This window comes from Schistocerca nitens, unplaced genomic scaffold (genome assembly GCF_023898315.1).
Source record: "Schistocerca nitens isolate TAMUIC-IGC-003100 unplaced genomic scaffold, iqSchNite1.1 HiC_scaffold_372, whole genome shotgun sequence".
Taxonomy (NCBI): Eukaryota; Metazoa; Arthropoda; class Insecta; order Orthoptera; family Acrididae; genus Schistocerca; species Schistocerca nitens.
The window spans coordinates 1-15434 of NW_026045906.1; the positions used below are offsets into that span (position 1 = coordinate 1).

At 50.8% G+C, this 15434-nt stretch overlaps 18 non-coding genes across 18 annotated transcripts; all 18 read right to left on the reverse strand.

The window, feature by feature from the left end:
• Nucleotides 1-17: 17 nt before the first annotated feature.
• On the reverse strand, nt 18-91 carry Trnaa-ugc (transfer RNA alanine (anticodon UGC)). The gene has a single exon. It is a non-coding gene; the product is annotated as a tRNA-Ala (tRNA).
• Nucleotides 92-1151: 1060 nt separating this feature from the next.
• On the reverse strand, nt 1152-1224 carry Trnaa-agc (transfer RNA alanine (anticodon AGC)). Its single transcript has one exon. It is a non-coding gene; the product is annotated as a tRNA-Ala (tRNA).
• Nucleotides 1225-1649: 425 nt separating this feature from the next.
• On the reverse strand, nt 1650-1722 carry Trnaa-ugc (transfer RNA alanine (anticodon UGC)). The gene has a single exon. It is a non-coding gene; the product is annotated as a tRNA-Ala (tRNA).
• Nucleotides 1723-2783: 1061 nt separating this feature from the next.
• Nucleotides 2784-2856, reverse strand: Trnaa-agc (transfer RNA alanine (anticodon AGC)). The gene has a single exon. It is a non-coding gene; the product is annotated as a tRNA-Ala (tRNA).
• Nucleotides 2857-4404: 1548 nt separating this feature from the next.
• Trnaa-agc (transfer RNA alanine (anticodon AGC)) lies at nt 4405-4477 on the reverse strand. The gene has a single exon. It is a non-coding gene; the product is annotated as a tRNA-Ala (tRNA).
• Nucleotides 4478-4900: 423 nt separating this feature from the next.
• Nucleotides 4901-4973, reverse strand: Trnaa-ugc (transfer RNA alanine (anticodon UGC)). The gene has a single exon. It is a non-coding gene; the product is annotated as a tRNA-Ala (tRNA).
• A 1058-nt stretch (nt 4974-6031) lies between these two features.
• Trnaa-agc (transfer RNA alanine (anticodon AGC)) lies at nt 6032-6104 on the reverse strand. Its single transcript has one exon. It is a non-coding gene; the product is annotated as a tRNA-Ala (tRNA).
• Nucleotides 6105-6527: 423 nt separating this feature from the next.
• Trnaa-ugc (transfer RNA alanine (anticodon UGC)) lies at nt 6528-6600 on the reverse strand. Its single transcript has one exon. It is a non-coding gene; the product is annotated as a tRNA-Ala (tRNA).
• Nucleotides 6601-7658: 1058 nt separating this feature from the next.
• Nucleotides 7659-7731, reverse strand: Trnaa-agc (transfer RNA alanine (anticodon AGC)). Its single transcript has one exon. It is a non-coding gene; the product is annotated as a tRNA-Ala (tRNA).
• Nucleotides 7732-8154: 423 nt separating this feature from the next.
• Nucleotides 8155-8227, reverse strand: Trnaa-ugc (transfer RNA alanine (anticodon UGC)). Its single transcript has one exon. It is a non-coding gene; the product is annotated as a tRNA-Ala (tRNA).
• A 1058-nt stretch (nt 8228-9285) lies between these two features.
• Trnaa-agc (transfer RNA alanine (anticodon AGC)) lies at nt 9286-9358 on the reverse strand. The gene has a single exon. It is a non-coding gene; the product is annotated as a tRNA-Ala (tRNA).
• Nucleotides 9359-9781: 423 nt separating this feature from the next.
• On the reverse strand, nt 9782-9854 carry Trnaa-ugc (transfer RNA alanine (anticodon UGC)). Its single transcript has one exon. It is a non-coding gene; the product is annotated as a tRNA-Ala (tRNA).
• A 1058-nt stretch (nt 9855-10912) lies between these two features.
• Trnaa-agc (transfer RNA alanine (anticodon AGC)) lies at nt 10913-10985 on the reverse strand. The gene has a single exon. It is a non-coding gene; the product is annotated as a tRNA-Ala (tRNA).
• A 423-nt stretch (nt 10986-11408) lies between these two features.
• Trnaa-ugc (transfer RNA alanine (anticodon UGC)) lies at nt 11409-11481 on the reverse strand. The gene has a single exon. It is a non-coding gene; the product is annotated as a tRNA-Ala (tRNA).
• Nucleotides 11482-12539: 1058 nt separating this feature from the next.
• Trnaa-agc (transfer RNA alanine (anticodon AGC)) lies at nt 12540-12612 on the reverse strand. Its single transcript has one exon. It is a non-coding gene; the product is annotated as a tRNA-Ala (tRNA).
• A 423-nt stretch (nt 12613-13035) lies between these two features.
• Nucleotides 13036-13108, reverse strand: Trnaa-ugc (transfer RNA alanine (anticodon UGC)). The gene has a single exon. It is a non-coding gene; the product is annotated as a tRNA-Ala (tRNA).
• A 1058-nt stretch (nt 13109-14166) lies between these two features.
• Trnaa-agc (transfer RNA alanine (anticodon AGC)) lies at nt 14167-14239 on the reverse strand. The gene has a single exon. It is a non-coding gene; the product is annotated as a tRNA-Ala (tRNA).
• Nucleotides 14240-14662: 423 nt separating this feature from the next.
• Trnaa-ugc (transfer RNA alanine (anticodon UGC)) lies at nt 14663-14735 on the reverse strand. The gene has a single exon. It is a non-coding gene; the product is annotated as a tRNA-Ala (tRNA).
• Nucleotides 14736-15434: the final 699 nt, after the last annotated feature.

The following is a 15434-nucleotide window of genomic DNA, read 5'->3' on the forward strand; positions in this document are numbered from 1 at the left end:
CACTCGTTCACAAAACATGGAGGCGCCGGGGCTTGAACCCGGGACCTTTCACATGCAAAGCGAAACGCTCTACCAACTGAGCTACGCCCCCAAGGGCAACAAAGCTGCGCTGTTTTCCATTCTTTGCTACTCTGATGTGCACGGACCTGATGGTTGGTTGGTTTGTAGGGGTGAAGGGGACCAGTGTACAAAGGCGCGGTCATGTTCATATACACAAGAGTTCCAAGTAGTTTTCGATGCTCTGGTATTACGACTACAAATTACGTCTGTATTTAACGTCTTAAATTGAAAGGACAGTCGACTGATGACCACAGCAGTTGAGTCCCATAGTGCTCAGAGCCATTTTTTGAAAGGACAGTCACAAACCTTGTCGACAATCACACCGCGCCTGAGGGTAACAAGCACATCTGAAGCCCAATTGTGCACTCGACTGTTCATGCAACTCACTGCCTCGCACTTTACTACTGTGTACCACTCTTGTCGTCCAACTGCAAAACACTGGGCCACAACACGTTTCCGCGTCTCCATTGCACTGCGCAAACTACGAAACGCTCCCCAAACATGGCACTCACCCATGCAGACGACTTTTCCGACTTTCCACGACGCTCACGCAACGCTCACGCTAGTGAAAGCCTTATTTAGAGCTTGACGTCGCGCCCAAGCGAGTGAGCACATTTCGCCTACGGCTTAGGCCGCCCACCTAGTGGTGCTGCTCGGTGTCTGCAGGCAGCGAGGGGGCTGCAAGCTTCCCGTGTTCGCGCCTGTGTCACTCTGCTTGCTTGTCAGAGACAGAGTATCGCAAAACATACAACTCACTCCATGAATTGATTGCTACGGCATCTGTCATCAGCAGTCACAACTAGCAACACCAGTAGCAGCCGACTGCACGTAAAGAATGGGAATGTGCAGTGGGATTTTTGTGAACTCGGCGCAAGGCAGATCTTTCCGACATAGGTTTGAGAATCTTAAGGGCAGACTTGTACTGTTTCTAAATTCAGTGTAGCGGTGGGAGGAGGGTGCGTCCTGCGCGTAACATCACGCTTGCCAGTTGTGGCTGCTAATCGTTCGCTCGTATCTGCCTTGACACATTCGCTGGCTGTGAATTATCCCACTTGCGTGGCAGTGTGCGCATGTAGGTGTGTTAAAAATTCTGGAGGCGCTGGGTATCGATCCCAGTACCTCTCGCATGCTAAGCGAGCGCTCTACCATCTGAGCTACGCCCCCCTGATGACAAATAGTGCTACATACAACCATATCAATATCACAGACCCCTTGCACTCCCATTATTCCGCAGACAAACACTATTCTCAATGTGTCCGTGAGGGTGTCTTTCAGGTTTCCTGCATTCTGTATCGAATCGTAGTTGGCCAAAATTAAAGTGGCGCGCACAACGTCGAAAATAGCGTTCGGCCACCGCTCTGAGTAAGACGAACGTGTTGTCCACTCTCTAGACTTCTTTGAGGTTAGGCCGTTATACCTAAGACAGATTTGCACTCGATGACACCTCGACAACAGCCGGTCCTCACATTTACGTCTTGCTCTCCTTACGTCAGTATACATCACATGAGCTGTGACGCTGGCTTTGCAACATCTTGCGTGTCTTTAGGCTCGCCGCGACCAACACTTACCATGCACTGTCCACAAAACATGGAGGGCGCCGGGGCTTGAACCCGGGACCTTTCACATGCAAAGCGAACGCTCTACCAACTGAGCTACGCCCCCAAGGGCAACAAAGCTGCGCTGTTTTCCATTCTTTGCTACTCTGATGTGCACGGACCTGATGGTTGGTTGGTTTGTAGGGGTGAAGGGACCAGTGTACAAAGGCGCGGTCAAGTTCATATACACAGAGTTCCAAGTAGTTTCGATGCTCTGGTATTACGACTACAAATTACGTCTGTATTTAACGTCTTAAATTGAAAGGACAGTCGACTGATGACCACAGCAGTTGAGTCCCATAGTGCTCAGAGCCATTTTTTGAAAAGGACAGTCACAAACCTTGTCGACAATCACACCGCGCCTGAGGTAACAAGCACATCTGAAGCCCAATTGTGCACCTCGACTGTTCATGCCAACTCACTGCCTCGCACTTTACTACTGTGTACCACTCTTGTCGTCAACTGCAAAACACTGGGCCCACAACACGTTTCCGCGTCTCCATTGCACTGCGCAAACTACGAAACGCTCCCCAAACATGGCACTCACCCATGCAGACGACTTTTCCGACCTTCCACGACGCTCACGCAACGCTCACGCTAGTGAAAGCCTTATTTAGAGCTTGACGTCGCGCCCAAGCGAGTGAGCACATTTCGCCTACGGCTTAGGCCGCCCACCTAGTGTGGCTGCTCGTGTCTGCAGGCAGCGAGGGGCTGCAAGCTTCCGTGTTCGCGCCTGTGTCCACCTCTGCTTGCTTGTCAGAGACAGAGTATCGCAAAACATACAACTCACTCCATGAATTGATTGCTACGGCATCTGTCATCAGCAGTCACAACTAGCAACACCAGTAGCAGCCGACTGCACGTAAAGAATGGGAATGTGCAGTGGGATTTTTGTGAACTCGGCGCAAGGCAGATCTTTCCGGACATAGGTTTGAGAATCTTAAGGGCAGACTTGTACTGTTTCTAAATTCAGTGTAGCGGTGGGAGGAGGGTGCTTCCTGCGCGTAACATCACGCTTGCCAGTTGTGGCTGCTAATCGTTCGCTCGTATCTGCCTTGACACATTCGCTGGCTGTGAATTATCCCACTTGCGTGGCAGTGTGCGCATGTAGGGTGTGTTTAAAAATTCTGGAGGCGCTGGGTATCGATCCCAGTACCTCTCGCATGCTAAGCGAGCGCTCTACCATCTGAGCTACGCCCCCTGATGACAAATAGTGCTACATACAACCATATCAATATCACAGACCCCTTGCACTCCCATTATTCCGCAGACAAACACTATTCTCAATGTGTCCGTGAGGGTGTCTTTCAGGTTTCCTGCATTCTGTATCGAATCGTAGTTGGCCAAAATTAAAGTGGCGCGCACAACGTCGAAATAGCGTTCGGCCACCGCTCTGAGTAAGACGAACGTGTTGTCCACTCTCTAGACTTCTTTGAGGTTAGGCCGTTATACCTAAGACAGATTTGCACCTCGATGACACCTCGACAACAGCCGGTCCTCACATTTACGTCTTGCTCTCCTTACGTCAGTATACATCACATGAGCTGTGACGCTGGCTTTGCAACATCTTGCGTGTCTTTAGGCTCGCCGCGACCAACACTTACCTGCACTGTCCACAAAACATGGAGGCGCCGGGGCTTGAACCCGGGACCTTTCACATGCAAAGCGAACGCTCTACCAACTGAGCTACGCCCCAAGGCAACAAAGCTGCGCTGTTTTCCATTCTTTGCTACTCTGATGTGCACGGACCTGATGGTTGGTTGGTTTGTAGGGGTGAAGGACCAGTGTACAAAGGCGCGGTCAAGTTCATATACACAAGAGTTCCAAGTAGTTTCGATGCTCTGGTATTACGACTACAAATTACGTCTGTATTTAACGTCTTAAATTGAAAGGACAGTCGACTGATGACCACAGCAGTTGAGTCCCATAGTGCTCAGAGCCATTTTTGAAAGGACAGTCACAAACCTTGTCGACAATCACACCGCGCCTGAGGTAACAAGCACATCTGAAGCCCAATTGTGCACTCGACTGTTCATGCCAACTCACTGCCTCGCACTTTACTACTGTGTACCACTCTTGTCGTCCCAACTGCAAAACACTGGGCCACAACACGTTTCCGCGTCTCCATTGCACTGCGCAAACTACGAAACGCTCCCCAAACATGGCACTCACCCATGCAGACGACTTTTCCGACCTTCCACGACGCTCACGCAACGCTCACGCTAGTGAAAGCCTTATTTAGAGCTTGACGTCGCGCCCAAGCGAGTGAGCACATTCGCCTACGGCTTAGGCCGCCCACCTAGTGTGGCTGCTCGGTGTCTGCAGGCAGCGAGGGGCTGCAAGCTTCCCGTGTTCGCGCCTGTGTCACCTCTGCTTGCTTGTCAGAGACAGAGTATCGCAAAACATACAACTCACTCATGAATTGATTGCTACGGCATCTGTCATCAGCAGTCACAACTAGCAACACCAGTAGCAGCCGACTGCACGTAAAGAATGGGAATGTGCAGTGGGATTTTTGTGAACTCGGCGCAAGGCAGATCTTTCCGACATAGGTTTGAGAATCTTAAGGGCAGACTTGTACTGTTTCTAAATTCAGTGTAGCGGTGGGAGGAGGGTGCTTCCTGCGCGTAACATCACGCTTGCCAGTTGTGGCTGCTAATCGTTCGCTCGTATCTGCCTTGACACATTCGCTGGCTGTGAATTATCCCACTTGCGTGGCAGTGTGCGCATGTAGGTGTGTTAAAAATTCTGGAGGCGCTGGGTATCGATCCCAGTACCTCTCGCATGCTAAGCGAGCGCTCTACCATCTGAGCTACGCCCCCTGATGACAAATAGTGCTACATACAACCATATCAATATCACAGACCCCTTGCACTCCCATTATTCCGCAGACAAACACTATTCTCAATGTGTCCGTGAGGGTGTCTTTCAGGTTTCCTGCATTCTGTATCGAATCGTAGTTGGCCAAAATTAAAGTGGCGCGCACAACGTCGAAAATAGCGTTCGGCCACCGCTCTGAGTAAGACGAACGTGTTGTCCACTCTCTAGACTTCTTTGAGGTTAGGCCGTTATACCTAAGACAGATTTGCACTCGATGACACCTCGACAACAGCCGGTCCTCACATTTACGTCTTGCTCTCCTTACGTCAGTATACATCACATGAGCTGTGACGCTGGCTTTGCAACATCTTGCGTGTCTTTAGGCTCGCCGCGACCAACACTTACCATGCACTGTCCACAAAACATGGAGGCGCCGGGGCTTGAACCCGGGACCTTTCACATGCAAAGCGAACGCTCTACCAACTGAGCTACGCCCCCAAGGGCAACAAAGCTGCGCTGTTTTCCATTCTTTGCTACTCTGATGTGCACGGACCTGATGGTTGGTTGGTTTGTAGGGGTGAAGGGACCAGTGTACAAAGGCGCGGTCAAGTTCATATACACAAGAGTTCCAAGTAGTTTCGATGCTCTGGTATTACGACTACAAATTACGTCTGTATTTAACGTCTTAAATTGAAAGGACAGTCGACTGATGACCACAGCAGTTGAGTCCCATAGTGCTCAGAGCCATTTTTTGAAAGGACAGTCACAAACCTTGTCGACAATCACACCGCGCCTGAGGTAACAAGCACATCTGAAGCCCAATTGTGCACTCGACTGTTCATGCCAACTCACTGCCTCGCACTTTACTACTGTGTACCACTCTTGTCGTCCAACTGCAAAACACTGGGCCACAACACGTTTCCGCGTCTCCATTGCACTGCGCAAACTACGAAACGCTCCCCAAACATGGCACTCACCCATGCAGACGACTTTTCCGACTTTCCACGACGCTCACGCAACGCTCACGCTAGTGAAAGCCTTATTTAGAGCTTGACGTCGCGCCCAAGCGAGTGAGCACATTTCGCCTACGGCTTAGGCCGCCCACCTAGTGTGGCTGCTCGGTGTCTGCAGGCAGCGAGGGGCTGCAAGCTTCCCGTGTTCGCGCCTGTGTCACCTCTGCTTGCTTGTCAGAGACAGAGTATCGCAAAACATACAACTCACTCCATGAATTGATTGCTACGGCATCTGTCATCAGCAGTCACAACTAGCAACACCAGTAGCAGCCGACTGCACGTAAAGAATGGGAATGTGCAGTGGGATTTTTGTGAACTCGGCGCAAGGCAGATCTTTCCGACATAGGTTTGAGAATCTTAAGGGCAGACTTGTACTGTTTCTAAATTCAGTGTAGCGGTGGGAGGAGGGTGCTTCCTGCGCGTAACATCACGCTTGCCAGTTGTGGCTGCTAATCGTTCGCTCGTATCTGCCTTGACACATTCGCTGGCTGTGAATTATCCCACTTGCGTGGCAGTGTGCGCATGTAGGTGTGTTAAAAATTCTGGAGGCGCTGGGTATCGATCCCAGTACCTCTCGCATGCTAAGCGAGCGCTCTACCATCTGAGCTACGCCCCCTGATGACAAATAGTGCTACATACAACCATATCAATATCACAGACCCCTTGCACTCCCATTATTCCGCAGACAAACACTATTCTCAATGTGTCCGTGAGGGTGTCTTTCAGGTTTCCTGCATTCTGTATCGAATCGTAGTTGGCCAAAATTAAAGTGGCGCGCACAACGTCGAAAATAGCGTTCGGCCACCGCTCTGAGTAAGACGAACGTGTTGTCCACTCTCTAGACTTCTTTGAGGTTAGGCCGTTATACCTAAGACAGATTTGCACTCGATGACACCTCGACAACAGCCGGTCCTCACATTTACGTCTTGCTCTCCTTACGTCAGTATACATCACATGAGCTGTGACGCTGGCTTTGCAACATCTTGCGTGTCTTTAGGCTCGCCGCGACCAACACTTACCATGCACTGTCCACAAAACATGGAGGCGCCGGGGCTTGAACCCGGGACCTTTCACATGCAAAGCGAACGCTCTACCAACTGAGCTACGCCCCCAAGGGCAACAAAGCTGCGCTGTTTTCCATTCTTTGCTACTCTGATGTGCACGGACCTGATGGTTGGTTGGTTTGTAGGGGTGAAGGGACCAGTGTACAAAGGCGCGGTCAAGTTCATATACACAAGAGTTCCAAGTAGTTTCGATGCTCTGGTATTACGACTACAAATTACGTCTGTATTTAACGTCTTAAATTGAAAGGACAGTCGACTGATGACCACAGCAGTTGAGTCCCATAGTGCTCAGAGCCATTTTTTGAAAGGACAGTCACAAACCTTGTCGACAATCACACCGCGCCTGAGGTAACAAGCACATCTGAAGCCCAATTGTGCACTCGACTGTTCATGCCAACTCACTGCCTCGCACTTTACTACTGTGTACCACTCTTGTCGTCCAACTGCAAAACACTGGGCCACAACACGTTTCCGCGTCTCCATTGCACTGCGCAAACTACGAAACGCTCCCCAAACATGGCACTCACCCATGCAGACGACTTTTCCGACCTTCCACGACGCTCACGCAACGCTCACGCTAGTGAAAGCCTTATTTAGAGCTTGACGTCGCGCCCAAGCGAGTGAGCACATTTCGCCTACGGCTTAGGCCGCCCACCTAGTGTGGCTGCTCGGTGTCTGCAGGCAGCGAGGGGCTGCAAGCTTCCCGTGTTCGCGCCTGTGTCACCTCTGCTTGCTTGTCAGAGACAGAGTATCGCAAAACATACAACTCACTCCATGAATTGATTGCTACGGCATCTGTCATCAGCAGTCACAACTAGCAACACCAGTAGCAGCCGACTGCACGTAAAGAATGGGAATGTGCAGTGGGATTTTTGTGAACTCGGCGCAAGGCAGATCTTTCCGACATAGGTTTGAGAATCTTAAGGGCAGACTTGTACTGTTTCTAAATTCAGTGTAGCGGTGGGAGGAGGGTGCTTCCTGCGCGTAACATCACGCTTGCCAGTTGTGGCTGCTAATCGTTCGCTCGTATCTGCCTTGACACATTCGCTGGCTGTGAATTATCCCACTTGCGTGGCAGTGTGCGCATGTAGGTGTGTTAAAAATTCTGGAGGCGCTGGGTATCGATCCCAGTACCTCTCGCATGCTAAGCGAGCGCTCTACCATCTGAGCTACGCCCCCTGATGACAAATAGTGCTACATACAACCATATCAATATCACAGACCCCTTGCACTCCCATTATTCCGCAGACAAACACTATTCTCAATGTGTCCGTGAGGGTGTCTTTCAGGTTTCCTGCATTCTGTATCGAATCGTAGTTGGCCAAAATTAAAGTGGCGCGCACAACGTCGAAAATAGCGTTCGGCCACCGCTCTGAGTAAGACGAACGTGTTGTCCACTCTCTAGACTTCTTTGAGGTTAGGCCGTTATACCTAAGACAGATTTGCACTCGATGACACCTCGACAACAGCCGGTCCTCACATTTACGTCTTGCTCTCCTTACGTCAGTATACATCACATGAGCTGTGACGCTGGCTTTGCAACATCTTGCGTGTCTTTAGGCTCGCCGCGACCAACACTTACCATGCACTGTCCACAAAACATGGAGGCGCCGGGGCTTGAACCCGGGACCTTTCACATGCAAAGCGAACGCTCTACCAACTGAGCTACGCCCCCAAGGGCAACAAAGCTGCGCTGTTTTCCATTCTTTGCTACTCTGATGTGCACGGACCTGATGGTTGGTTGGTTTGTAGGGGTGAAGGGACCAGTGTACAAAGGCGCGGTCAAGTTCATATACACAAGAGTTCCAAGTAGTTTCGATGCTCTGGTATTACGACTACAAATTACGTCTGTATTTAACGTCTTAAATTGAAAGGACAGTCGACTGATGACCACAGCAGTTGAGTCCCATAGTGCTCAGAGCCATTTTTTGAAAGGACAGTCACAAACCTTGTCGACAATCACACCGCGCCTGAGGTAACAAGCACATCTGAAGCCCAATTGTGCACTCGACTGTTCATGCCAACTCACTGCCTCGCACTTTACTACTGTGTACCACTCTTGTCGTCCAACTGCAAAACACTGGGCCACAACACGTTTCCGCGTCTCCATTGCACTGCGCAAACTACGAAACGCTCCCCAAACATGGCACTCACCCATGCAGACGACTTTTCCGACCTTCCACGACGCTCACGCAACGCTCACGCTAGTGAAAGCCTTATTTAGAGCTTGACGTCGCGCCCAAGCGAGTGAGCACATTTCGCCTACGGCTTAGGCCGCCCACCTAGTGTGGCTGCTCGGTGTCTGCAGGCAGCGAGGGGCTGCAAGCTTCCCGTGTTCGCGCCTGTGTCACCTCTGCTTGCTTGTCAGAGACAGAGTATCGCAAAACATACAACTCACTCCATGAATTGATTGCTACGGCATCTGTCATCAGCAGTCACAACTAGCAACACCAGTAGCAGCCGACTGCACGTAAAGAATGGGAATGTGCAGTGGGATTTTTGTGAACTCGGCGCAAGGCAGATCTTTCCGACATAGGTTTGAGAATCTTAAGGGCAGACTTGTACTGTTTCTAAATTCAGTGTAGCGGTGGGAGGAGGGTGCTTCCTGCGCGTAACATCACGCTTGCCAGTTGTGGCTGCTAATCGTTCGCTCGTATCTGCCTTGACACATTCGCTGGCTGTGAATTATCCCACTTGCGTGGCAGTGTGCGCATGTAGGTGTGTTAAAAATTCTGGAGGCGCTGGGTATCGATCCCAGTACCTCTCGCATGCTAAGCGAGCGCTCTACCATCTGAGCTACGCCCCCTGATGACAAATAGTGCTACATACAACCATATCAATATCACAGACCCCTTGCACTCCCATTATTCCGCAGACAAACACTATTCTCAATGTGTCCGTGAGGGTGTCTTTCAGGTTTCCTGCATTCTGTATCGAATCGTAGTTGGCCAAAATTAAAGTGGCGCGCACAACGTCGAAAATAGCGTTCGGCCACCGCTCTGAGTAAGACGAACGTGTTGTCCACTCTCTAGACTTCTTTGAGGTTAGGCCGTTATACCTAAGACAGATTTGCACTCGATGACACCTCGACAACAGCCGGTCCTCACATTTACGTCTTGCTCTCCTTACGTCAGTATACATCACATGAGCTGTGACGCTGGCTTTGCAACATCTTGCGTGTCTTTAGGCTCGCCGCGACCAACACTTACCATGCACTGTCCACAAAACATGGAGGCGCCGGGGCTTGAACCCGGGACCTTTCACATGCAAAGCGAACGCTCTACCAACTGAGCTACGCCCCCAAGGGCAACAAAGCTGCGCTGTTTTCCATTCTTTGCTACTCTGATGTGCACGGACCTGATGGTTGGTTGGTTTGTAGGGGTGAAGGGACCAGTGTACAAAGGCGCGGTCAAGTTCATATACACAAGAGTTCCAAGTAGTTTCGATGCTCTGGTATTACGACTACAAATTACGTCTGTATTTAACGTCTTAAATTGAAAGGACAGTCGACTGATGACCACAGCAGTTGAGTCCCATAGTGCTCAGAGCCATTTTTTGAAAGGACAGTCACAAACCTTGTCGACAATCACACCGCGCCTGAGGTAACAAGCACATCTGAAGCCCAATTGTGCACTCGACTGTTCATGCCAACTCACTGCCTCGCACTTTACTACTGTGTACCACTCTTGTCGTCCAACTGCAAAACACTGGGCCACAACACGTTTCCGCGTCTCCATTGCACTGCGCAAACTACGAAACGCTCCCCAAACATGGCACTCACCCATGCAGACGACTTTTCCGACCTTCCACGACGCTCACGCAACGCTCACGCTAGTGAAAGCCTTATTTAGAGCTTGACGTCGCGCCCAAGCGAGTGAGCACATTTCGCCTACGGCTTAGGCCGCCCACCTAGTGTGGCTGCTCGGTGTCTGCAGGCAGCGAGGGGCTGCAAGCTTCCCGTGTTCGCGCCTGTGTCACCTCTGCTTGCTTGTCAGAGACAGAGTATCGCAAAACATACAACTCACTCCATGAATTGATTGCTACGGCATCTGTCATCAGCAGTCACAACTAGCAACACCAGTAGCAGCCGACTGCACGTAAAGAATGGGAATGTGCAGTGGGATTTTTGTGAACTCGGCGCAAGGCAGATCTTTCCGACATAGGTTTGAGAATCTTAAGGGCAGACTTGTACTGTTTCTAAATTCAGTGTAGCGGTGGGAGGAGGGTGCTTCCTGCGCGTAACATCACGCTTGCCAGTTGTGGCTGCTAATCGTTCGCTCGTATCTGCCTTGACACATTCGCTGGCTGTGAATTATCCCACTTGCGTGGCAGTGTGCGCATGTAGGTGTGTTAAAAATTCTGGAGGCGCTGGGTATCGATCCCAGTACCTCTCGCATGCTAAGCGAGCGCTCTACCATCTGAGCTACGCCCCCTGATGACAAATAGTGCTACATACAACCATATCAATATCACAGACCCCTTGCACTCCCATTATTCCGCAGACAAACACTATTCTCAATGTGTCCGTGAGGGTGTCTTTCAGGTTTCCTGCATTCTGTATCGAATCGTAGTTGGCCAAAATTAAAGTGGCGCGCACAACGTCGAAAATAGCGTTCGGCCACCGCTCTGAGTAAGACGAACGTGTTGTCCACTCTCTAGACTTCTTTGAGGTTAGGCCGTTATACCTAAGACAGATTTGCACTCGATGACACCTCGACAACAGCCGGTCCTCACATTTACGTCTTGCTCTCCTTACGTCAGTATACATCACATGAGCTGTGACGCTGGCTTTGCAACATCTTGCGTGTCTTTAGGCTCGCCGCGACCAACACTTACCATGCACTGTCCACAAAACATGGAGGCGCCGGGGCTTGAACCCGGGACCTTTCACATGCAAAGCGAACGCTCTACCAACTGAGCTACGCCCCCAAGGGCAACAAAGCTGCGCTGTTTTCCATTCTTTGCTACTCTGATGTGCACGGACCTGATGGTTGGTTGGTTTGTAGGGGTGAAGGGACCAGTGTACAAAGGCGCGGTCAAGTTCATATACACAAGAGTTCCAAGTAGTTTCGATGCTCTGGTATTACGACTACAAATTACGTCTGTATTTAACGTCTTAAATTGAAAGGACAGTCGACTGATGACCACAGCAGTTGAGTCCCATAGTGCTCAGAGCCATTTTTTGAAAGGACAGTCACAAACCTTGTCGACAATCACACCGCGCCTGAGGTAACAAGCACATCTGAAGCCCAATTGTGCACTCGACTGTTCATGCCAACTCACTGCCTCGCACTTTACTACTGTGTACCACTCTTGTCGTCCAACTGCAAAACACTGGGCCACAACACGTTTCCGCGTCTCCATTGCACTGCGCAAACTACGAAACGCTCCCCAAACATGGCACTCACCCATGCAGACGACTTTTCCGACTTTCCACGACGCTCACGCAACGCTCACGCTAGTGAAAGCCTTATTTAGAGCTTGACGTCGCGCCCAAGCGAGTGAGCACATTTCGCCTACGGCTTAGGCCGCCCACCTAGTGTGGCTGCTCGGTGTCTGCAGGCAGCGAGGGGCTGCAAGCTTCCCGTGTTCGCGCCTGTGTCACCTCTGCTTGCTTGTCAGAGACAGAGTATCGCAAAACATACAACTCACTCCATGAATTGATTGCTACGGCATCTGTCATCAGCAGTCACAACTAGCAACACCAGTAGCAGCCGACTGCACGTAAAGAATGGGAATGTGCAGTGGGATTTTTGTGAACTCGGCGCAAGGCAGATCTTTCCGACATAGGTTTGAGAATCTTAAGGGCAGACTTGTACTGTTTCTAAATTCAGTGTAGCGGTGGGAGGAGGGTGCTTCCTGCGCGTAACATCACGCTTGCCAGTTGTGGCTGCTAATCGTTCGCTCGTATCTGCCTTGACACATTCGCTGGCTGTGAATTATCCCACTTGCGTGGCAGTGTGCGCATGTAGGTGTGTTAAAAATTCTGGAGGCGCTGGGTATCGATCCCAGTACCTCTCGCATGCTAAGCGAGCGCTCTACCATCTGAGCTACGCCCCCTGATGACAAATAGTGCTACATACAACCATATCAATATCACAGACCCCTTGCACTCCCATTATTCCGCAGACAAACACTATTCTCAATGTGTCCGTGAGGGTGTCTTTCAGGTTTCCTGCATTCTGTATCGAATCGTAGTTGGCCAAAATTAAAGTGGCGCGCACAACGTCGAAAATAGCGTTCGGCCACCGCTCTGAGTAAGACGAACGTGTTGTCCACTCTCTAGACTTCTTTGAGGTTAGGCCGTTATACCTAAGACAGATTTGCACTCGATGACACCTCGACAACAGCCGGTCCTCACATTTACGTCTTGCTCTCCTTACGTCAGTATACATCACATGAGCTGTGACGCTGGCTTTGCAACATCTTGCGTGTCTTTAGGCTCGCCGCGACCAACACTTACCATGCACTGTCCACAAAACATGGAGGCGCCGGGGCTTGAACCCGGGACCTTTCACATGCAAAGCGAACGCTCTACCAACTGAGCTACGCCCCCAAGGGCAACAAAGCTGCGCTGTTTTCCATTCTTTGCTACTCTGATGTGCACGGACCTGATGGTTGGTTGGTTTGTAGGGGTGAAGGGACCAGTGTACAAAGGCGCGGTCAAGTTCATATACACAAGAGTTCCAAGTAGTTTCGATGCTCTGGTATTACGACTACAAATTACGTCTGTATTTAACGTCTTAAATTGAAAGGACAGTCGACTGATGACCACAGCAGTTGAGTCCCATAGTGCTCAGAGCCATTTTTTGAAAGGACAGTCACAAACCTTGTCGACAATCACACCGCGCCTGAGGTAACAAGCACATCTGAAGCCCAATTGTGCACTCGACTGTTCATGCCAACTCACTGCCTCGCACTTTACTACTGTGTACCACTCTTGTCGTCCAACTGCAAAACACTGGGCCACAACACGTTTCCGCGTCTCCATTGCACTGCGCAAACTACGAAACGCTCCCCAAACATGGCACTCACCCATGCAGACGACTTTTCCGACCTTCCACGACGCTCACGCAACGCTCACGCTAGTGAAAGCCTTATTTAGAGCTTGACGTCGCGCCCAAGCGAGTGAGCACATTTCGCCTACGGCTTAGGCCGCCCACCTAGTGTGGCTGCTCGGTGTCTGCAGGCAGCGAGGGGCTGCAAGCTTCCCGTGTTCGCGCCTGTGTCACCTCTGCTTGCTTGTCAGAGACAGAGTATCGCAAAACATACAACTCACTCCATGAATTGATTGCTACGGCATCTGTCATCAGCAGTCACAACTAGCAACACCAGTAGCAGCCGACTGCACGTAAAGAATGGGAATGTGCAGTGGGATTTTTGTGAACTCGGCGCAAGGCAGATCTTTCCGACATAGGTTTGAGAATCTTAAGGGCAGACTTGTACTGTTTCTAAATTCAGTGTAGCGGTGGGAGGAGGGTGCTTCCTGCGCGTAACATCACGCTTGCCAGTTGTGGCTGCTAATCGTTCGCTCGTATCTGCCTTGACACATTCGCTGGCTGTGAATTATCCCACTTGCGTGGCAGTGTGCGCATGTAGGTGTGTTAAAAATTCTGGAGGCGCTGGGTATCGATCCCAGTACCTCTCGCATGCTAAGCGAGCGCTCTACCATCTGAGCTACGCCCCCTGATGACAAATAGTGCTACATACAACCATATCAATATCACAGACCCCTTGCACTCCCATTATTCCGCAGACAAACACTATTCTCAATGTGTCCGTGAGGGTGTCTTTCAGGTTTCCTGCATTCTGTATCGAATCGTAGTTGGCCAAAATTAAAGTGGCGCGCACAACGTCGAAAATAGCGTTCGGCCACCGCTCTGAGTAAGACGAACGTGTTGTCCACTCTCTAGACTTCTTTGAGGTTAGGCCGTTATACCTAAGACAGATTTGCACTCGATGACACCTCGACAACAGCCGGTCCTCACATTTACGTCTTGCTCTCCTTACGTCAGTATACATCACATGAGCTGTGACGCTGGCTTTGCAACATCTTGCGTGTCTTTAGGCTCGCCGCGACCAACACTTACCATGCACTGTCCACAAAACATGGAGGCGCCGGGGCTTGAACCCGGGACCTTTCACATGCAAAGCGAACGCTCTACCAACTGAGCTACGCCCCCAAGGGCAACAAAGCTGCGCTGTTTTCCATTCTTTGCTACTCTGATGTGCACGGACCTGATGGTTGGTTGGTTTGTAGGGGTGAAGGGACCAGTGTACAAAGGCGCGGTCAAGTTCATATACACAAGAGTTCCAAGTAGTTTCGATGCTCTGGTATTACGACTACAAATTACGTCTGTATTTAACGTCTTAAATTGAAAGGACAGTCGACTGATGACCACAGCAGTTGAGTCCCATAGTGCTCAGAGCCATTTTTTGAAAGGACAGTCACAAACCTTGTCGACAATCACACCGCGCCTGAGGTAACAAGCACATCTGAAGCCCAATTGTGCACTCGACTGTTCATGCCAACTCACTGCCTCGCACTTTACTACTGTGTACCACTCTTGTCGTCCAACTGCAAAACACTGGGCCACAACACGTTTCCGCGTCTCCATTGCACTGCGCAAACTACGAAACGCTCCCCAAACATGGCACTCACCCATGCAGACGACTTTTCCGACTTTCCACGACGCTGACGCAACGCTCACGCTAGTGAAAGCCTTATTTAGAGCTTGACGTCGCGCCCAAGCGAGTGAGCACATTTCGCCTACGGCTTAGGCCGCCCACCTAGTGTGGCTGCTCGGTGTCTGCAGGCAGCGAGGGGCTGCAAGCTTCCCGTGTTCGCGCCTGTGTCACCTCTGCTTGCTTGTCAGAGACAG